The sequence below is a fragment of the Dicentrarchus labrax genome, unplaced genomic scaffold, assembly GCF_905237075.1.
Source record: "Dicentrarchus labrax unplaced genomic scaffold, dlabrax2021, whole genome shotgun sequence".
Taxonomy (NCBI): domain Eukaryota; kingdom Metazoa; phylum Chordata; class Actinopteri; family Moronidae; genus Dicentrarchus; species Dicentrarchus labrax.
Window position 1 is genome coordinate 25,790,188 of NW_026136719.1, and position 23,312 is coordinate 25,813,499.

Consider the following 23,312-nt stretch of genomic DNA (forward strand, 5'->3'; position numbering starts at 1 on the left):
CTCTATATATTTTGTGTTTGCTTTTGATTGTGTCTTAATGATTTATGTATAGCAGTCTGCTTATTTTTCTCTCCCCATGAGTACTAAAATTGATGAATACACAATGTGCCTTTCTTTGAAAGGCTGTGAGCGCTGAACTGTTTAAATGTGGACCAATGCAAATAAACATCCTACTTCCTGAGCTGTCCCTGCCGCAAGTGAAGGAGATGTGCTATTTAACTCTGTTCCTCTTCTTGCGCACTGGGATGTGCAGGCACATCTTTTTAACATATTACATACATACATGCGGGTCCTTCCCTCTGCCACAATAAATATCATTAACTTCACCAAACAATCTTTAATATTGAACCAAAATAACAGTGTGGAAAACATCATTAAAAAGCAATATAATGTGTACTGTGTGTTGTATGTTGACAGTAGATAAAATGGTTGATGATTTAACTTGAGGATTATCATTTCATATTGTGCCGTTAGTATTTGCACTATGGTAATTAGAGGCAACAGAATAAAAGACCTATTTATACATCCACAGTGTAATGGGCCTTTGTGAAACAACAGCAGGGTGAGATTTACTCTGTTGTGCGGAACAAAAGCACTACGTCACTTCAAAAGTCAGCAAAGCTCTGTTTCATTATGGTCAGCGATTTCCTGAAGGACTGAGGCTGTCCAATACCTCAATCACATTAAGTCCCAGCCCGTTTTGGGAAGTGAGACAGTAGTCAGGCCCCAATAGAGCTGCAGCCAATCTTTGATTGTCAGAGTTCAGGGAGGGTTCAGTCAGTAGCACCGTCGTCTCTGCCTGATCCAAGAGGGACTCCCACGGGGCTTTAATAAAACATTTTGCTCATTGTGGAAAGTAATGACCAACAATGTAAACTTGTGACTCGACAACAGATGTTGGCATGCTTAGTGGAAACAAGGTGCTGTAAAATTAATTTCATTTGAATTATTTACTGCATGCATTACGTGCTTGAGGAAGTAGAATAGGGGGGTGGACTGGTTGGCAGCAACAACAGAAACGTATTCAATTAAAGGTGAAATAGTGGGATAGAGGGTGGGGGAAAATGGAAAAGAGAGTGATCACATGTGTTCTCTCTTGAAAATCAAATAGGAATCATAGTAACGCTGACATTGCCCCTGTGATTTATATTTAATAGGGTTTATTATTTCATATTGTCACTTTAAAGGTTGTGCCAGGAAAACTTGCAAGAGATGTTTTCCAAATTAAATTAAGCCAAATTAATATCTGGAGAACTAGTAAGGGGGCACTCTGTTTTTTTTTGTTTTTTTTTTTCAAGTGACTTGAGAGATAGAGAAAAAAAAGTTTGTTAAATGAAATGAAACCATAATGATTCTAAACAGAAGTACTTCATAGAAGCACAAGCCTCGTCTGTAAACACACATCAGCATGCATGGATAGACAAACAGAAAGAGATACGGAGATGCTGAGAAAGAGAGAGAGTGACAGACAGAGTTAAACCTCATTCAGGGTAATCTGCTTGGCAGGGCTCACAGAGAGTTAAAGACAAGATGACTAATGAGATGTGGAGTGGAACAAAACTTTCACCGAGCCTGAAAACAGATGTAGAATCACTGGGAGTCCACAAAGGCTGTAATTCAAGGCTGTACACAGACATACACACACACGCGCACACACACACAGACCATAAGTAATGTGGACTCACTATCCTTCTCCAATTTATCAATGAAATTTGTATTATATCATTTGGTTAAAGGTATTGATTGGTGTTTTACTTAAGCCTGGGATACTTGATGGAGACAGTGGAGTGTAAAAGCATCTTGCGTGATGACTGAAGTCGGGTAAAGCCATATTACACACACTCTCTCTCTTTTTTTCTGAATGTTTACTACTACTAAGTAAGTTATATGGGTAAATAAGTGCCAAACAATATTAGATATAGTTCAAGTACTGCTCATACCATTTATACACTAGAATCTTATCACAAACATTTTTGTGTTTCCATGTAAGACCTCATCATTTGTCACAGGTCTGTTTGGCCACACAGAACACTGCCAAGAAGGCCGGGCTTCATGTCATGTCAGCAGGCAGCCAGCAGTGTGACGCCATCAGAGCAGGAGAGATGCTTCACCTGGATTTCCTTCATCACCCTAACCTCTCAGGCAGCAGCCAAAACAGCACGTAGCTACTGTTAGCACTCGTCATTGTGGAAAAATAACAGCGGGCGCTATTGATATAAATATATTTCCTCCTGTAGTTGGCCCCCCAAGTTATTCATCTGTGTGTTTATTTTCTTTATGGAGCCCCAGCCTTTGCCGTGCAAAGGTTGCCTTTGTTTGTGATGGTCCTGCAGAACAGCTCAGCTGAGTGTGAAGTGCTGGGATACAGGAAGTAGGGCTGCTCTTTAACCTGAGGCTTGTGATAAATGGAGACACTTAACAATAGTGTATCCTGCGACCTGGACATGGTGCTGCTGACAGCAGCTTGTCCTTGCTGTGTATGTCCTCTTCTTTTGGAGAGGTCTTCTACCCTCTCTTCGACTCTACAAATAGTATGGTGATAGATCCATTATGTGGGTTAGTTTTTGCCAACAATCCAAATGTAGAGATCCTGGTGCTGCAGGGGGTTGCAGCTGAGACTTAGCCCGGCCTTTCCCAGTAATGCACGCTGACCTTTGGTGCTTTGATGAAATGTTATTTTTGTGCATCCACACCTGAGAGAGTTGCAGCATCTATGATTCAGAAAGCAGATGTCTACATGACATCTCTTTTGCTTTCTTCACACATGCTCATGCACATGCACAAACACATGAACACTTCCCTATCAGACGCCTCATGTGTCCTTGGTATGTAATGAGCACTATATAGCCAATAATAGTACTAGCACTTTACACAGCAGAAGTCATTTGAAGTTCACAGTTCAGACTGTGTGAGAGAGAAAGGCGCACATACCCAAAACACAACCAGCTGTGGCGCTGTAGTGATGAATGCTGCATCAGCACTACCCATAACACACACACACACACACACATACACACACACAAAACCCATTACCCCATTACCCAAACAGTTTTAAGTTTCACTCACAAACTCTTATAGATTATTACTAAAAATCTGACAAAGGACAGGGTTTGTCTTTGGGATCCAGATTTCACCACAGCATCCATCTGTCAGCAAACCATCTCCATTATCCTTTGAATCACAAGCATGACTCAGCCTAGCACAATGCCACATGTTCCTAACACTACAATAGACTACTGACCTAAACCACTTTACACTACTTGTCGATTGGAAGTGTGCAAAAGTTTAAAAACTTTGTCAGCTTATTTGTGGTTTGCCACAAGTATCAAGATCACATCACTTGCAGTTCTTGTATGGGAACATATTGACTAATGTGGCCCCCTCTGTAGTCACTGTTGAGATGACAGTCACATGTATCCAATAGAATTTTTGCTTATTGAGGAGAAAGTGTTTAGTAAAGTATGAGAATCTGTAGGGAATGTTCATCTGGGGAACATGTGACTTAAGAAACATTAGAATTACTTAATTCAAAGGCTCATATTGGCTTTTTCTCAGTTAGGCCTCTACTTTTTTAAATGCAATGATGGCTGTCACAACATAATTAATCATTAGTATTAATTTGCCTACATAACAATGTAGTTCTCATAGTGTTTAATACAATACATGTAAATGTTCAATACATTTAAAAAGCATGTATCAGAAACATTTTTAATGTATTTTGCAACTGTCATTTGATATTATAATTTGCACTCTATTGTAACCACAACAAATGAAAATGCTTCCATTGAGTAATGGTGGGTATTGCTTTAAAAAAATCCCACATTAATTCCCTTAATCAGCATATGGATCAGAAAGATTTCCCTTCACACAACTTGGGACAGCCGTGCCTATTCAAAACACATTAGACAAAGTGTGACACCGTCACGGTAGCAGATGTTCTTTACATTTCTTCCCATTCCTAACCTATTTCCTAGTCACTAAACCACCAAACCCCACTCTCTCCTTTCACTCTTCCCTCACCCAACAGCACACAAACCAGCACAAGACAAAGAGAAACAAGATGAATTAATACGACGAGGGGTCCCAGCGGTATTGAGAGGGGATTGTTTTTTGTTCTAGTTGAAAATATTTCTCACTTTTTAGTGGAGCGCGCTCTGGTCCCACATGTATTGTCTGGCTGTGATCATGTGTCAGAGCTGTACAAGTGGGATGTGGGGCCGGGTGCCCGGCAGGCTTGTCTGAAGCAGACGGCTTGTTTGCGTGTACTTAACAGCTCCTCACAGCTGTGTTCTCTCCAAATGTAACAGGAGAAGACCTCATCCATCAGAAAAAGGCATTCTCCCTTTACCCCCTCCTCTTTTCTTACTCCTCTCTTCTTCCTTCTCCTCCCCCAATTTTTCGTTCAAGTGCGTCCATTGCGAAAATGTCAGCAAACAGGCAAGAGGTCACGTCAGAGGTCGGCCTGTGAATCGCTGTGTTAGCCCAGCTTTTCTCTCTTTTCAAGAGGGTGTGCATTTCTCAAGAAGTTCCTTATGAGCAAGTCATCCAGGCTCAACACTTGTTGGGGGGGTGAAATTGGATTGTGCCTGTGACAACACAGACGTAACCTGTCTAAAAGTAACTTGTCTAACAACTTGTCTAAAATAAACTTTGCCATTCAACACTTAGGATTTTAACACATAGTTCAAAGCTCACTGAATGCTATTTTGGTCCTGTGTATGCTCAGGAAATGGAACATAAAATTAAGCATATCTTTTTCAAGTATTTTTTCAAGTACAAAAATAAGTCTTATCTTGTGTTGAATCTGACCTGTTCTCCTCTAAAAAATGGACCATGTCTTGCTCCCAGTTTAATGGCTGCAAACTGTCATGTTGTTTCCGTGCACATCATATTGTCGTTAGTCACTAGACGTACATCGTAACCTTTATGCCTCTGATTAACCCGAGGGCAGGAGAGGAGGTGGGAGCCAAAGTTTCCAAAGACAACGGTGGGGGTTCACTTTCACCCAAGAGGCCCCCCCTCTGGTCTGGCTCAGTGCACAGCCTGTAAATGTTTCACTTTGATTTTACATACGTGACAATAAATTAAGGGGCATTTATCAAAGTTGCTTTGTTGCTGCCTGACAAAAGCCACTTTATGCATAAATTACTGCGGTGAACAAATACTTTTAGCCAGCGTCCACATCATTTGAAGTTGGCAACAAGGATTTACAAACTGAGAGAGATGCATATAAAGATGTGGTCATGATTAGATGTTGTATTTTATATTTTAAGTATTAGGTTGATGCCCTTGTACAGTCTGACTTGCTGCACATTAAACGCAGCAGTGGAAAACAAAGAAAATTCTGCATCAGCAACATCTAAAGCAAGTAACGTGGATGGGAAAAAATATCTTTCTTAACAAATATAATGTCTATAATTTGTTTATATGCTTCTTTATAAAAAACACCAGTAACACAATAAAGACAAAGTCAGGTTGGAAAAAATATGCAGTGCAGAAAACTTATTTGCGATGATGCATTTTCTCTTTACAACCTGTTACGCCAAATTATAAATACAAAAAACTCCTGCAAATAAAGACTACAGCGCAGCTGATCAACACAATATACATTCACAGCGTGCTGTATGTAGTGTGCTGTAGGAATTTTGATTTAGTATATAGGCAAATCTTAAGATATTTTTTACACCACATATTCACAATATATTGGCGTTAGCCACTTCACCCTTCACATCCACAAACCCACAAATTCTGCTTGGAAATGTGTTGATATATGACAAAATAAAAATGAGTTAATGCAACACATAATCCAAGTGCTTGAATAAAAAACAATACACACATACACACTTGGAAATCCCACTATACTATAGAGCTCATGGAGTGACATGCCAACAAGCGTGTATTCATGTATTGAATCCCTAGCCTTGTCTTCTGGGAACAGACTAATTGCACTAGAACAGAAATAGAGCTGAGAAGTCTGAATGTGCTCCTGGAGAGACGCCCCCAACCCACTACCCACCTACCAACCCCCCGCCGGTTCTACTTTTCTGATTTTCTTTATGCCTGCTGTAGCAAAAGTGCAGACGCAGAGTGAAAATGTCATATTTTGAACTCTCCTGAGAGTCCTAAGTCAACTCAGCTGTGAAGTCTGAAGTCTCTGGGACTGTGTGATATTCCGTTTATATCTATAATGCCTGTGACATCCGCTCATCCAAACAAGTCACAATCATGTGCAGGGCGTGATATCTCCAACTTTGGTGACAAAAAAACTGGATCCCGCTATGCACAGCCTGTCTGGTTGTAACACCGATATTAGAGAGGCTTTTACAACATGCCGAGGGGTTGCTCGATATCCAGCAGGCACACGAGAACCGCACCCGTTTTCTCCTGCTGGTGTGTTTGTGTGTTTTCTGTGCTCCACATGCCCTGCAGATGTAGACAAGAGTAAAGGGAGAAGTAACGGTTTCTGCCCAGTCTGGCTAACATGCACACCAGTTATCTACAAAGAAGTACATGTGCACTCACATAATGAGTACACACACAAACCCAGACTGTCTGTGTGACAAAAACTTGGCTCAGTACAGTACAATGTGGGGCTCCATCTGCAAAAAGTGAAAGAGGTGGAGAAGGACAGGGTCTGGTCTGGGTAACTCAGTAACTTTGGTTAGTTGCTCCTAGCAGACCGCGGGGCTGCCTGACTTACTGTGGTTGACACACACTCCGAGAAGTGACAGTCTCGCAGCATGGGATGACGTTTGCAGCAGTGAGAGGGAGAGAACAACTCCTTCTCTCCACTGCACAATCGCTCCTCTTCAGCGCCTGGTAATAGGAGGGGAAGGAACAGTAAAAAAAAAAAAAAAATTGCGGGTGACAGCCCAAGAACTTTTGGGAGTCAGAGAGTTAGCACCAAAGTTCCCTGTCAGCCCATTAAAGATGTGAAGCTGGCATCTTGGGTCTATTGAAACCATATGTGCGAAAGAATTTCTCTGCTGGTAAGACATTCCAAATACTGTCCAAGAGCCAAAGACTTTGGTGTTAGTCTAATTTAAGCAGTATGTTGGGGAGAGCTTGCCGCGCTTTGATCATGTGGAGATCGTTTGGTACAAATTGAACTAACCCCAGCTCCGTTTCTGGTGGATCACAACCATGGATTTGTTGAATTAAACGCTTCGTTGAATGCAGTCTGCACATGAAAAGAAAGTTGCTCTTAGGAATCCGATAGCGGGTTTTTCACCTAGCCAGCAGGTCCGCTTCTTTATTACTTTTAAACTCAATCCACGCCGGGTCCGTGCCGCTTTAACGAGACGGGGGCCGTGGCCTGGAGGAGATCATGTTCTGAGGGGAGACAGACAGAAATCACCTGGGCTATGTAATAGAGAACATATTGCACAGAAACCTCTAAGCATGGACTATGATGGATCAGACTGTACATGTATACATTCTCCATCCTTGGTTTCTTTGATACACCTTTTTTCAGCTTTTTCATGGGACCTCTGACCTTAAGCTACAAACCTGCACACTTACTCATTCACTTACTCACAGCTGCTATCTAGCATGCACTCTTCTTTCCTCTCTCTGCCTTTCTCTCTTTTTATGTAAGTTATACCATACAATTCTCATACCACAATTACAGCAACCTTAAGGTATTTACTAAACAGCCTTTGTCTGTGGAGAAGAGCAGAAACATTTGTTTCAGACTGGATCTTTTTCTCTACTGTTTCACCACAGCACCCTGCTGTGTCCATATGGGTTCACCATCACACATCGAGGGCAGAGGGGCTGCTTATCTGTGCTATTGATTTTCCCATTGGCTCCGCTCCTCGTTTGGTAAATGAAAACATGCTGTGGCAGGAAACTAGACTTAGAGCTTGAGATGTCTGAATGTCCTTAAGTATGCTAGTACACAGAAAAAAGCTTGTTTAGTTGCTCTTACAACATGGCGAGGTGCTGACAATGCTCACCCATCTCTGTGTCTCCTCTGTTTTGTTTTGGGCTTTGTTCTTTTATATCAGGTCTGTCAAAAGTGGAGCCCACAAGCCAAAGTTGGGCCGCCATTAGGATCAATTTGGCCCGCCAGATGTTTCTAGCAGCAAAAATGTAAATGATCATTTTAACAATTATAGAATAAATTGCTCTTTTTTTCTGAAGAACTGTCTTTAAATATGTATGATTCTGACTATTGATTATTTTTCCTAATCTCAGCGAGGCAACCAGAGGGACACTGTGGTGTTAGCTTTTGGCCTGTGGCCCCACCATTAGGTTTCCGTTTTGGCCCTCTAAGGGAAAAAATTTGGCCTCCCCTGTTTTAGATTAACATAGCAAGTTATCAATCATAGACATGCTCACAAGTAAGTAACCAAACTAACTTCTTGTTTTGACATTTTTGTCAAACATACATATAACAATCAAAAAAAATATGACTGTGAGCTTACTTGGCACACAAAAATAAGAAACGTTTTCTGAATTGTAACTTTAAAGTAGTAATTTTGTTTGAACAATCCTATTCAACAGAAAGATGGACAACATTAGTACACTCTGGTTCACGTATAGTGCCCTGTCAATCTGGTTGGCATTAAAGAAGGGGTTTAGGATGCTAAGCCTCCACTCTTGCTATCCATACTGTTCTGTGTTACAAGGCTGAAAGGAACAATAAGAACAACAAGGCTGAAAGGGGGAAGGTGGAAGTGGAATAGGCGGATTCATGCCCCTGGTGCACATGTGCAGGCCTCTCCTGGCATCAGGTAGGAACTGATTGATCGCACTTCAAAGGCAGGAAGTACTGGATAATTAAAGCTGCAGTATAAATAGATAGCATACACTATACACTGAATCATATGTTTGATAACAAATGGGGGCTGTACTTGCGTTCAGGCTAGTCTTTGCTCTGTCCTGAGAATCACAAATTTACATGCCCTTGTAGTGGAGAATAAAAGAACCTGCAGACCAACTTGTGAATAATTAAGTGAGCTTTTTTTCAAGTTACAGTGTGCTCACAGTGTACATATGAGTTTTTTTTCAGTGTTTTTTTGTTTTGAGAAAATACAGTAAATTTCTAGTTTATCAATTGATATACCTAACATATGAGGGGTCTTTAAGGGTGATATTATTATTATTAGTATTATTATTAGTCGTAGTAGAAATAGTAGTAGTAGCATTTTAGATTTTTTTGTTTCCTACGTCAAACCTCCTATAACAGCAATTGTTTCTTTGGGTGAAAGTATCAGGATTTAAGGAGTTTTATGAAGAAATTTTGTATGGAACACACAAGGAAGAAGGGAAAAAATGCTTTTGCACCTGTTAAGTAAGAAATAATGTTTAAGCAGTGCTGCTGATTGCACCAATAGAAAGAATCTTGCTAAATAAAAACATAACAAATAAACTAAGTATTGCATTGAGGCTCTGCATAAGGCATGGACTGAAGAAATTATAAAACAAAGCTCCCCAGAATAAAATGTTCCCATCAGCCACCATAAAACCCTAACGTGAAGTATTTAAAAGTGCTTTGGCTTGTTTTATTTGTATCACAATCATGGTTTCAAAGATTCCCACAAAAGCTGTGTTAATTGAAGGGTATATCGGCCTTGACGCTCAGTAGACACAAAGCCTAGCCAAATACATGCCGAGCGACTGTAGCAGTTAAAAACACAATGCTGTTGGTGCAAGAAAGGCAGTACAGTGGCTATATGCGGGATAGATGTGGAGAGACGAGGAGACAAATCTCCCACTTATGGTTGGTATACACGAGCGCTGTCTTTAAGAGCTGCACAAACAACACTGCACCACAAACAATAGTGTAGTCTGCCACCATTCACTATAGATTGTCAACCCAACCGCCCTGTGGCTAACGGCCACCGCCTGCCTCCCATACAGGCGTCATGTGGTTGGCTTGGCCGCAGGCACCATGCGAGTACAAAGGCAGCACCGTAAACCCAAACTCGTCAAGTAACTGAATACACAGTAAGGTCATGCAGGATGGTTAGACAAGTGCCTGATAGTGGAGAGGCTGTTGTTTATAATACCGCTGAACATTGGTTCCAACCTGCTTCATAAATTGATATTTCTAAAAGCTTATATTAATAAAATACTGCACTACAAGACAGCATGTATGAGTTTATGTATCCTTCAAAATGTGCATCTACTTGGTAAGATTACATGATTTGACCTTGTTAAGTCCTTCTCTATTGTGTGTTTCTGAGATTTTGCTTAAAAACCTACACCATTATAACACATACTATTTGTGCATCATCAGCTGGTGTCTTGCTGGTGCCATCATCATTATCATCATTATCATCATCATCATCAGTTTTAACAGACACTTAACCCTGATTTTCCGGGATCAGGACTACCTCGAGTAATATTGATATCACACATGCATTTATTTGATCTAACCCACACATGGTAGGGTGATTGAAAAATAATACGTCAATGTTTAATTGTCATGTCACATTGAATTTCATTTGACATGAAGGAGTACAGTCCAGAAGAGACCATGGCTGGGGTTTAAGGTTGGGGCTCTAACCAAGGTCCTAGGACTTCAGACTGGGGCTAAAAGGTCTACTGGCTGCAGCTGGGCTTTTTGGTTAAAGTAGTGGGCTGGTCTTAATGGATTTGTGATGATGTATCTCTGAATTCTTGCCTAAGACCCCTGACTGGGAGTGGGCTCAGGATGCTTATCTCTGTGGACATCTTGGCCCAGCTTCGGGGTTTGGGATCTGATTTCACCTGCCCATGGGAGAAATCCACAACGACTGGAGTAACTGGGGATTAGTAGGGATGACCCTGGGAGCAGCATAGCAACATTTGAGACCACTAAGGAGAGAAAAGTTGTTTGACCTTGAGGCATGGACAAGGTGAAAACTAAGAGAGATTATTAGATTAGTTGAAGTGAAACATAACACCTGGATGTATCCATGCTTAGAGCGATGTGATGTGGTTGTAAATAATATTATGGCAAGAATCTAAGGAGACAAGTACTTTAGAAAAGAAACATCTATTGCGTCATCTTGCTACTGAGAAGCAAAGCAAAAAACTAAAATGTACACAGCTTACCATTATATCACTAACCACTAAGGCCTCTACACACACTTCAATGTGTGTTTATAAAGCTCCCCAAAGTAACAAAGTGCATCATGTGTTATCCAAGAACTGACTAAGTGAGTCATCCAGGTTACATGAGTAAGAAATTGCCTTAGAGCAAACCAGCCACATTGACACAGGTTGAGACCACTCAAGGTCACAGCCCAGCTTCTCTCATGACTGGCCAACATGTCTTCAGGCCCAAACTTATAGCAGACATATTGCAACAACGCTCCCATCAAAGACCGGCGCCTATGCTGCCTGTGCCTCTACCCTCTCCAAAATCTTGCAACCAGAGAGCTCCTAAAGGACTCGTCACCTTGTCTCTAGGCTGGAGCACCAGAGCAGGGAAAGCCGCCACTTCAATCATCTAAGGGTCATAGGTCACGTAGGTCAAATACCTCGGCTGAGATCCCCAACCCCCATGTCACAGTGACAGGCTGTGGTCAGTGTCATGGGCCGGACCCTGAATACACCCAACCCAGTTCCTGTTGAGACCACAGGGAGTGGGCTTACGTTGGGATATCAATACCATGGTTCAGTGAGGAGGCTATTGAAAAACTCATACAAAGGGACTCTGAGTGATATGTCAATTAATGTGCTGTGTTAAAAAGTTATACTTCACTTATCATCAGTCTCTTACTCTTTCCTCTTAATATCCCTGAGTTGTACAGACCTACTTTTTTCATAATATACGTAGATAGGTGGAAGTGATTTACCCTTTTGTGCACACTCCAAAAAAAGCTAAATGGTGCCCAGTTTGTAAGGCTGTGTTAACAAGATAATCTAAAAGTCAGGAGGGTGTTTTTTTAACAAGGGTGTTTTTATGATCTCTGTTACAATAAAATGAACAGGTAAAACACTGAGTGATTAAAGATAATGAAGAACAGATATGGCTGACACCGTCTTCGGGATCCCTAATGAAAGATTAGACTGCACTTTGAAGAGTTTTACTGCCTCTGTAAATCAAGACTAAATACTTATTATTTGAGGAGGTATTAAGGGTGCAGTGGCTGTACTATGTGCTAGCCTGTTTACGATTAAGAAGGGGGCGGGAAAGAGCATTGGGGATTTCATTGGGGATTTTATAAGGGAGCCCCTGTATGCCCTGGAATTCCAACGCTTGTGGAGTAGCCACTGCAAACATGTTGTGCGAACATGTATGTCTTTTGTGCAGCAACATTGTGACATGACAAAGACTGAGTGAAAGCAGATCATGGTGAACCTGTGTAAGTCCTTCCATACTCCTGACATGCCAGCTCTGAGCTCTGGGATAAAGAACAAAAGAACAGAAACAGGTAAACATGTGCTAACAGCTAGCCTGTTACTTATTTGCCTGGCTTAGCTTTGTTTGTTTTTGACCACCACATGTCTTTAACCACTTATAGCTGCAGATGACTCGTGTCAAAAAATTCAGACAAAAAAAATAGATAGTATATTCCTCTTTTCTAAATTTTCTTCCCACGGACACCAAGAATCAATCATTCCAGCAATGTGTCAGATCAGTTGTGGTTTTGACTAATGTTCTTTTTTGCTGAGGGCTGTTGACCCTTCTCCCCTGGCTGACAGGAGCCAGAGCTGGGAACCAGTAATCAGGGTCAGAAACTTTACTACAGGCTCAGGAAGGCCTTCAAAAGGTGGTGGATCTCCACGATGATAAAAACACATTCACACTGAAGACACAACTTTTACCATGTCCTCTAAATGTCAAACCTTGAGAGGATTACAACAGTGTTATAAATCACACAGCAAGTGGGTTAAACTAGGAATTTTGACCTAATATGGAAGCAAAAAAAAACATTAGTGTGTTTTTAGGCCTTGAGTCCTTTCAAAAGCAGAGGTCAGTCAGTATAGACTGAGGTCATATGCTATACCCCTGTAAAAATACTGCAGAGCGAGTGGTTTCAATTTGCTCAAGTGATTAAGTTCACGCCAGCCCCCAGTGCACTGGCAAGGGTCATTTGTGCTTGGCCGAGTTACTGATGAAGGTAGGGAGGAGTGATGCTAACCGTGAGCATTGGTACTGACATGGCATTAGGTAGGCATAACAAGACTCTGAATCATGGGGTGTGCTACAAGGTCTAGTTGAGGTTACAATAAAGCTATAAGTGTTTTTTGTCTCCATCTATCCAGCCAGCCTTTTGTTAAAAATGTGCCCAAAGCCCAAAGTCAAACACATTAAACCTTGGCTTATATCCTTTAGAATTTAGATTGTTCCCATTCTAGCTGACTTGTACCAGCTAAAGGAACTTAACATTGACAGTAGCAATTTAATTAGCAGTAAAGACACATTCCCCTTTAATAGCTGCAGGAGTTTACTTATAAACTGTCTGTATTTACTCTGAGGAAAAACTGTTGGAATTTCACAAGGCTCTGTAACGTGGACTTGACAGCTTCTGCCACTAACAATTCAACTGTGTAGACAATTGACAGTGTTGCAGTCATTTTGCAAAGGGGATTGCTGTGCACTGTTTGGGGGTTGGCAGTGTAACACCAGATGTGAGCTGTGCACCGCGGCATCAATAATAAAAAAGTCTCCCTAATCTTAACTCTTCTCTCAGTCGCATCAAACCTTATGGTGAACAAAAACACAGTGTCTCAGGTAGCTAAATTATTGATACAACCGCAATTTAAAATCTCCCCACTGCAATTTTTTGCAATGTTTCCCTTCTCAGCTGCAGATCCTATTGTTGATTTATTTATTTATGTATTTGTTTTCACTCTGTGTTTGGGTGTGTTCCTTTTTTTTTTTTTTTTCTGGAGTGGGAGGGTGTTTTTCTCCATTTTTCACCTTTCACATCTTGTGGAATTCAGCGCTCTCATTTCCTCCCTGTGATATGGAGTACAGCGCTTCAGAAACAACTGTCAGGTTCAAATCAAAAATGGGTGGAGTGGGTGTAATATTGAACTACTGAACACAAGCGAGACTTGAGCGATGGATATGGCACCCGATTTTCCTCCCCTCCACTTCCTCCTTTGCCTTTGTCAGCTCCGGGGGTTTCTCTCTGTAGTCAGAACAATGCGTGGGTGATGTCGGCATTCGGAAGGAGATGTTCTGTACAGCGATTTAGTACAAATGCATCCCATAATGATCATGTTTTGTTACCTTTATGCACCTCCAGCACCGGTTCCACTCCTCTGGAAATCTGAGCGCCGTAAACAGCTACAGAGGCTGCTCCCTTTTAGCCAGGTATTTACTACCGCTGCTTTGCTCTCATATCATACTGATGGAGGCTCCTCTTCATCTCCAGCAGGCAGCTAGCAGGTGTGTTCAGGGAGCAGACGAAATGCACGCACAATGGAAGAACTCATACGTACACAACTGACTTGTGGAAGCATACACATTCACACATAACCCCCCTACACTGCATACTTGCACATCTGCACATCAGCAAATGAGAATGTAGACTCTCTTGCATCAGCTGACACACACACACACACACACACACACACACACACACACACACACACTCATTCTGTCTAGGTAAGCTCCCACAGCTGTTCACTAGACACAGTAAATATCTGCATGTAATGTAGGTGAACAGCTTTTTGGCTGTGACACTCAAACATGTTCAGCCGTTCCACTGGTGTGGGCACTTAAAACAATCTCCTGTCATGTCACACCAAAGGCCCCTTAGCTTTACAATAACAGAACAGGTTGACAAAATGAAAACTCATTCCTCCCTCATTTACGCGTCATTTCAGCCCTGACCCTGGCAGTAAAAGATCAAAGAGCTTTTGAGGCCTGCTCTTATTTCAGCCTGGTTTAGAAGGACAGCTGAGGAGTTTGGCAGTCCAACATGAGCTGCAACAGGAATTTTTCAGACCCCTATCCACTCACAATGAAAACCCTGACTTATATAGCCAAAGCACAGACGTTGTTATGGGTTAGAGTAATGGTTATAGGATCACAGATGGTTATCTGCAGTGACATGCACATCAGAAGCACACTAATTCTTATTCTCTGCAATTCAATGCCATAAATTGCAGACAAATGATGTGTTATCAGGCTTATACCAAGCAATAAGGTTGAGGGGAATTAGGGGATTATTCAAACCTGATCATAAGATTTTAAAATCAAAATCATAATGGTTACATCATTCTGCCTGTGTCAGTTTCATACCCCTACCCCGCCCCCACTGGCTATAACCATGGTAACAGAAGAAGCCCCAGGGATGGTGAATCAATAGCAATATGCCAATCTTTATCTAAGCAACCCCCACTCCCCATCCTTGTGTAGCGCTGTCACTTTAGATCTAATGATCTAACCTATGAAGCATTGATGAGCAGTCGGCTAGTGCGTCACTCTTCATTCACTCACACACAAACACACTCCATATTCAGACCTTCTTTGCTGAAACAATAACAATTGAATTACATGTCACTGATATTAGTTAGTGTTGCATCTTCAGTGAGTACAGTATAATTACAAAGAAAGCATGGGGCCCATAAAAAGCTGAAATGCAGAGCAGAGAGAACTGAGGTCAGCCATTTTGGTTGGAGTGACCACTGCACTGGCCATAACACAAATGGATCAGTATTGACCAGTGTCATTGACCTCAGAGACCTCTGCTCTCGAGCCAATCTGCACCAGGCCTTAGGGGCGATTATGACATTTACTCAAACAGATTATAATTTCAAATGACTGTTTAAAAAATTCCCTGGTGGAGCAGACAGAGGAGAGCAGTGGTTAGAAGGGAGAGAAAGCGGTCGAAAAGAATAGACTTGAAATAATCAATAGGAAATGGACACACAACAGAGGCCCTGCAGGCTGTGCAGATCAATAAGCCGTGTTAAGTGGCGGTGATGCCCTCCATTGATGAGCAAATGGCTGTACAGGCTGTCCTTGCTCCCTCTCCCCCTCTCTCTCTCTCACTCCAGTGGGTCAAACAGCGGGGCCAGGTGGTTAACCACATGTCGCCTCCAGACATTGCACACCGGGGCTCAGTCTCTGATACGGCGAAACTGGTCAGCTGGTCTGCTCTCTGCCCTGCCCTCCACCCTCAAAAAGCCCCCCTGCTTCCTATGCAAAGCTGAGGGGCATTGCGGGAGGTCAAAAGTCTTGCTCCTGCATGTAATGGAACAGTTACTAATTTTTCGACCCAATCCACCATAAATACATACCTCTACTCAACCAAAGGGAATGATATCTTTTCTGCTGTCATTTGCTAATGTTACCAGTGATTCAGGGACTGTACCGTTACTACTAGAGGGGGCAGAATATAGGAATAGCAAGATGGCTGCTTGACTGTTTGCAGTGCCAAGGTGCAAGATAGAGTTAAGGAAGTTGCTGCCTCCTCCCAGAGTCACAAAAAAGATCAAATGAAAGACAAATGAATGTTATACATATCGGATACAGCACATTATAAGTCCTGTCTGTCTCCAACAAATCTAAAATATATTACTTACTAGAATCGTGTCTGTTGTTTCAAAACAACACCTGTTGTGCTGTCCCACTCTGGGCCATCCATTCCAGTATAAATCAAAGCTTTGCTGTGCACCAACATGTGTATAGGAAGCGGAGAGACCCGCGTAAGGCAACGGGAGAGGGAGGCTTGTGTCGCTCTCTCTCCAGTGTTGTGTTCATCATCTCCTCACCAGTACTCCATCTTATTACTTCTGCCATATGACACGCGCCTCAGATCGCACGACCCATGAATAATATACGACCACGCCACCTCAGCACAGATGAAAGCGCACGCAGTGCACTGTGGGTCGGATACACTGGGCTGAGAAGGTAGTGAGGAGGAGAAAGGATGATGAGGAGGAAGAGAGTATATACAGATACCATGCAAAGGCCTGTGATTTTCGGTCCTCTGTGTGCATGTGTGTGTGTGTGTGTGTGTGTGTGTGTGTGTGTGTGTGTGTTTCATTCCTACCTCCAGCAGCAAGGGTGACAGCACACATCAGTGACAGCTCGAGGTAGCAGCCAGTGGCACCTGAAAAGAGTGAAGAAGGGGGAAGAATGAGAGGATAAGGAGGGAAAGGGAAACAATGAAACAGTGGCACACATAACAAACACTCACAATACATATATACACACACACACACACACACACACACACAGGGGAAAGCATTCCTCTCAGGAGAGCTGATCAGTGCGAGGCAGTTTGCCCGTCTACGCTCTGCAGGGACATGGCGTTTCTCCCTCTCGGGGTCGGGAAGAAAAAACAAACACTACTTTTGATCATCAGGCCCTACTCCTCACCTAGGAGCTTTTGGAGAAGAGACGCAGATTCTAAACACAGCATCGCCCTGTTTGGTGCTTGACTAAACACACATGGGTGATAACACGCTGTGAGACACACTGCCACACAAATACTAAATGCAGACAAACACACACACACACACAGGGCGTATGCAGAGAGGTGTATCAAGCAGCAAAGCAAGGGATTAGGTGTAAAAAAAAATGTGATCCCGGATACTACTTTCAGCAACACCCACTAAAAAAACATTGTTCCCACAAGCCTCAAGTTGTCCATTGAAGAGCAAGACTGTTACGTCACACCAACAGCTGTTAAATGATATGAGCTTACACTTAATTTTTTATAGTCACTGCATATGTTTCACATACAACAGTGATGCGTGCAGTGTTAGGTTCCCATTGTGAATTGCAAGTATTGTGTCACTGTAAAAAAAACCCATTCAGCAGCAAATCCTACCAGGAGCCAGCGAGAAGGCAACAAAAGGACTGTCGTGGCGAGCAGGCTAGCACCCACATTGTGCTCTAGTCAGTGGCAGGAGAAGACAATAGGGAGGAGCGTTTTGGGAGCTTGACCTGGGCTACCTTCACTTCACCTCAGGTAGACAAGGTTAAGATGGATGGCCCTAATTAAAAGCAAGGGCCTCTCTTCTTCACAATAGCATCAGGTTTATTTTACAGGAACTTTAACGGGGCCTTTTGTGGGGAGGTAATTATAGGGTAAAGTGATTAGAGATCCCTGAAGGCATTGAGGTGACAGACAGACTCGGCGGAGTAACCCAAGTAACCTTTCAATATGACATCTCTTCCTATTGTCATTCACACCGCACACTAATTTCAACCATGCAGCATGCATTTACGCTCTGCCGCTTGTACTCTCTCCTCCTCCTCTCTCTCTCTCACTGTCATTTTACTATGTATGAGAACAATGCACATATTGCCAAATGTGGCTCTGAACTCCAGACAAAAGGTTATGGAGATCATTTTTCCAATGAGGAGGGGGTCATGTTGGCATGAGGGCTGAGGCGACTGAGTTTCCTCCCCAACAATGACTGCAGATTGACCTAGCAAATCTTTGGAGCCGAGGGCTAGATGCGGAGCAGATGACGTGCCTTGCCCCGACCGTTTAACATGACTGGTTATGCCAGCTACGAGGCCTGCCCCCGTGGGACTTTCTGAAGCGGAAATGTGTGTCGGGCATAGCAAAGAATGCACTAATCTGCTGTTTATTAAGTGTGGGGTAACTTGAGATTGGCGATTAAATGGAGATTTGAGCGTGATACAGCCACTCCATAGGCGCAGTCACATGGTGCTGTGGCTTGTCTCATTTCAGCATATGGGCCTTGCTAAATGTGTGAAAGACTGCGAGTAGCGTGTGCACTGTCAAGCTTGCCAATCAAGGACCCAGCCTGTGACAGTGAGCTGCTTAACAAGGATTTCATGTCCCTGATATTTCTGATATTTCTGTGAAGCAAGCAGGGGACTTGATCATATCTTTACAGAGTGAAAAAGAAGATGTAGGAGCAAGAGCTCGGAGACGTGCCAACACCAGCTCTTGTCATTCAAGAGGGCTGAGTTTTGGATTTGGGGTTAGGGAAACAAGATAATGTTCACTTAAAAAGTCACAGAGTCATATTTCAAATGCCTGCATCCGCTCCTCTGTGGCTCCTGATACTACAGAGACCTTGCTTCCACTACATTTATCTCTAACCTTTCTGTGTGTTTGACTTAATGTGTCATTGTGTTATGAGTGTATGCATGCGATTGGTGTGTACAGAGAGTGATCTCTTAGGCAAGCCTGTTTGAGTGTGCTTGAGGACCATTGCCACATACTTAGATATCACTACCAAAGCTATTCGGAGAAGCAATTAAAATCTGTTTAGCTGTCTGCATGCATGAATGCACCCACCCATACCAGGCTGTCTGAGGAGTCAGGGAAGTCAGATACTATTATTATGCCCGAGTCTCCATGGCAAAAGGCTACATGGGTCAGTGTCGGCCTTAAGGTTAGATAGGCAAGCGTATGGTTTCAAAACTGTTGGGTTAAGTCCAATTTCAGAATTAATAACTCCTATCATGGTGACTATGATCAAGGCAGTCTCTTGTTACTGCAGCGCCTTGGCTCAGTGTACAACATTAGATGTCTCGGATTCTAGTTTGTACTGGTGAAATATAGACCCTTCAATATATGTCTAAATTTGAATAAAGACATGACATTGTATCTCTACAGTCACAATGTGATTTTTATTTTATTTTTATAATATGAAGAGAAGATTGTTTTTGATTGTTTTGTGATTGCTTTTAGTGATTGATCAATATTTCATTGAATTACATTGAGTAAAGAAGTTTGAAGTCTCTGTTTTTTGGGTTCTTTAAATAAGATCATCATCACCATCCTACCTCTGTGTACTTCAAACCTCTGAAGAAATACAAAGAGGAAGATCATAGGTTCCTGTCATTGTAAGTGCAAAAGTTAAATGAGGTGTTGGTTCCCTTCATTTCTGTTATCCCTGTCAACTAGATAGAGATTTTTTTTTTAAAGAAAAAAATAGATCCCTTTTCATAGATCTACAGGAAGAGACTATGTGGATAGTGACTGAGTATTTTTTAGATTTTTTTCAAAATCAACATGTAGTGTTTTGGAATACAACTCATCATGCTGGCCATATAACACATTAAAGGACAGAGCTCTAGTCAACAGAGGATCTCCTGTGCACTCCCTGCACACTGAGTGATAAAAGCAGACATCAGTTGTCTGTAACATGAGTTATATGGGCCCATTATAACATGTAGTAGCCCTTGTTGATTCTGACCCTGGGCGTAGCGGTGAGTTCATACTCAGCTGAGTGTGTCAACTACACACAGGCATGCCTCTGTGTCTTATCAAAGCCCAACCAAAAGCCATTTTAAGACGCTCATATAAATCACTTGGCGGCCAATAGAGGTGTGCTTTATTGCTGGCATTAGACAGGGCCTCTTTTGTCAGCTAACGTTCTTTTGATAGTTTTGCCAATCACAGCTAATAATGCATCTGATAAGATAAGCTGTGGCGGGCCTCTCTCTTGCTGCAAGGGATTTTTGCAGGAACCCTCCTAGTCGTGTCAATACTCCTTTGTAAAGAGTGTGTCCGAGTCAACACACCTGAGCACATCAGAGGCCGACGAACTCATCTCGGGTCAACATGTTCACCCAAATCAGTGTGTGTGTTTGTGAGAGGGTGGGAACAACACAGAACAACAGACCAAGCTTTGTGCCTGCTGTACTAGCCGCACTAATAACGGCCCACTCAACAAGCTTGCTTGACAGCTGGGTGGGACTTTGAAGAATTCATAATGAAGCGATGCCTCAGATTAGCACAGGAGCGGCTGCCTTTGAAGAAACAGCTCAGGTTGTGAGGTCCTAATTAGGAATGGCCTATTTTAGTTTGAACACATGCTAAGGAAAGAGTGTTTTGTGTGTAGGCCTGTGTGTGTATGCTTATCATCCTGTATTGATACAAGGATGCTGTCTGTGTAGATTTATGTGTGATAGTGTGAGTATGTATGTGTGTGCACATGGAATGTCTGTCTGAATTAATTTTGTTTGTGTTTGAGGCACCCCAGTAGCTCACCTAGTTCAGCGTGCGAGTCCTTACTGCAGCAGTTCGTGTTCGATTCCAACTTGTGGCCCTTCACTGCATGTCATCCCCCCTCTCTCCGACTTTCCTTTCACTCTTCAGCTGCTTTGTCAAAATAAAGGCAATAAATAGCCCCGCCCCCACAAAAACTTAATTTTGTTTGTGTGTGAATGTGTTGATGTAGAAAGTTGTTAATTTCATTTTTCTGTGAGTTTCGACTGCTTAGCACCCCCTTGTACGACTAGGTCGAAATTCAGGGGTAGGGTATGTGTGTGTGTGTGTGTGTGTGTTAACAGCTTAGTGGTTAGGGGAAAATTCCTGTACTCATATTGATTCTATTGCAGCCACACTGCCCCATTAATGAACATACATGCATGCACGCAAACACACAGACATCTCCACAGTGTGTCCCCCTCTCGCTCTTCTTCAATCAGCACTGCTGCAAAACAATGGCAGAATGTTTCGGCCTGTTACCATTCCTCAGTGCTATCTGATGAAGGAGAGCCAGGGATAATCCAGGCCGTTCTTATCAGTGGCAGGGATCCCATTTCCATATTCAGGCTCTGCTGGCTGATAAGAGGAGCTCCTGATAAATGTGTAGTGATGGAGTGATACCTGTGGTCTGAAGTTGATGAGATCCTTATGAATGGCTAAAGCAGAGAGGTGATGAAGGGGGGGGTTGGGTGTTGGGGGTGGCGGCTGGACAGTAGCTTTCAGCAGTGCTGATAAAAGCAAGAAGGAAAGGGTTGTGATTAATGTGCCTAAGTGGCCCAGGGTCACAAGCAGGCCTTGCCAGTGACTGCTCTTAAGAGAGGTCACCTCCATGACCATCCGTCACATAGATGCACACAGACACACCGTTACACACTTCCTGTCAGTGTGTGTGTGTGTGTGTGTGTGTGCATGCTTACATGCGTGTGTATGTATGGATTAAACAAATGTATACACAACGATTAACACATACATACATAGCCACATACAAGCATACCATCTGCACATGTAAGACTGTATGGCATATTTCACAGTCTTTAAATACAGTTAATGATTGCACTTGCATCGGATGCACAAGTGTGCTGTTTCACAGGTCAGGGAGCTGGACACTGAACACTGGGTGGGTGGCACAGAGGGATCACTGACCACTTGAGCAGGACATATGACCTCCATTTTTCAGCAGCCCCGTCCTTGGGGCCAGACAGTCAGACACAAATGCATTATTAATTAGGCTCTGTTTCACTATGTCCATTGGTCCTTTATCAGCATGTCGACTATCACCAGTCATCCCTCATTTATTGGCTTAGAAAAGGCCCATTCTCATTGTTAGTGATGTGACAAAACGTGCGTGCACAAAAACACTGTGAATCACACTGAGTTATCTGTTTGGAGTGCACTCATGTCAAGATTTGACCTGGATAAAAACTAGTTTATATACTACTGCTTTTATAAATACCACAACTAAACTTATTGTACTAGTTTCAGTATAATGGCTTATTGTACTTTACTTTAATTCTCAAGTTTTTCTGAACAGCTTTATTTAAACTAGGTATAATGATTGAAATGATGACCAAATTGCCCCCCAAAAATTAATAATTAACAAAAATGTAAAAAAAAAACATCTATAGATGCTTTTTTTTAAATATATATGCAAAAGCCATATTTGTCAATTATTAGTTATTATCAATTATCAATAGGTATATGTGTGTATATGTGCATATACATATTTTTGAAAACTATAACACCAACATCATTTCCACATGGCACCAAGACTCACACTACTAAATAAATAATAAATATCTGTAGAAAACAGAAGTGCTGTGCTTTTTCTCTACAATAAGCTTTTTTGGTGTTTGAGGATGTTGTTGATTTTGCTGTTGTTTTCTCCATAGGGACTGTTACAAAGGGGCCCCTGTCCCTGGAGAAGACCTTCACCACAGGGAACCCTTAAAAGCACATATTAAAAACACACTGTCTGTCTCCCCCCCATCTCCTCACATCCCCAGGCCCCACCACACACTGTAAACAGCTGGCTTCACTGATATTTTATTAATGATGTTCTTTAATTAGTTTAATTACGTAGAGTCACGTCTTTGTGCATAATTTCACCCTCTTTAGTGAAAAAAAAAAGTCCCAACTGCCATTTATGTATAGGTAGAAATCTCTGCCCTCTGGCTGAGAGGAGTGTAATTGTGTGGGTTTCTTTTAAGAAGGCCTTGTACTATGAGGTGCTCTGAGTGTGAGTCAGAGTAGTGGGCCGGTTTGCTTCACATGCTTTTTGTTGTCAATCAGGCTTTGTTTGCTGATGAAAGCAGGGTGGTGCTGTGAGCCAAGCAGGAGCTTACTCACACAATGTATCATGTTTGGTTTGATTATGCCAGTCTTTCTTAGATTAAAACAAAAAAAGCATGTATCCTCTCTTAAGCTTTA

At 42.3% G+C, this 23,312-nt stretch overlaps 1 long non-coding RNA gene across 1 annotated transcript in view; it reads right to left on the reverse strand.

The window, feature by feature from the left end:
• LOC127352141 (uncharacterized) overlaps window positions 1-17,054 on the reverse strand; it is an 82,817-nt gene extending 65,763 nt beyond the window's left edge. Inside the window, exon 1 of the long non-coding RNA XR_007881046.1 lies at window positions 16,953-17,054. This is a non-coding gene — a long non-coding RNA (uncharacterized LOC127352141). The remainder of the gene's footprint in view (window positions 1-16,952) is intronic.
• Between the last annotated feature and the right edge of the window lie 6,258 nt (window positions 17,055-23,312).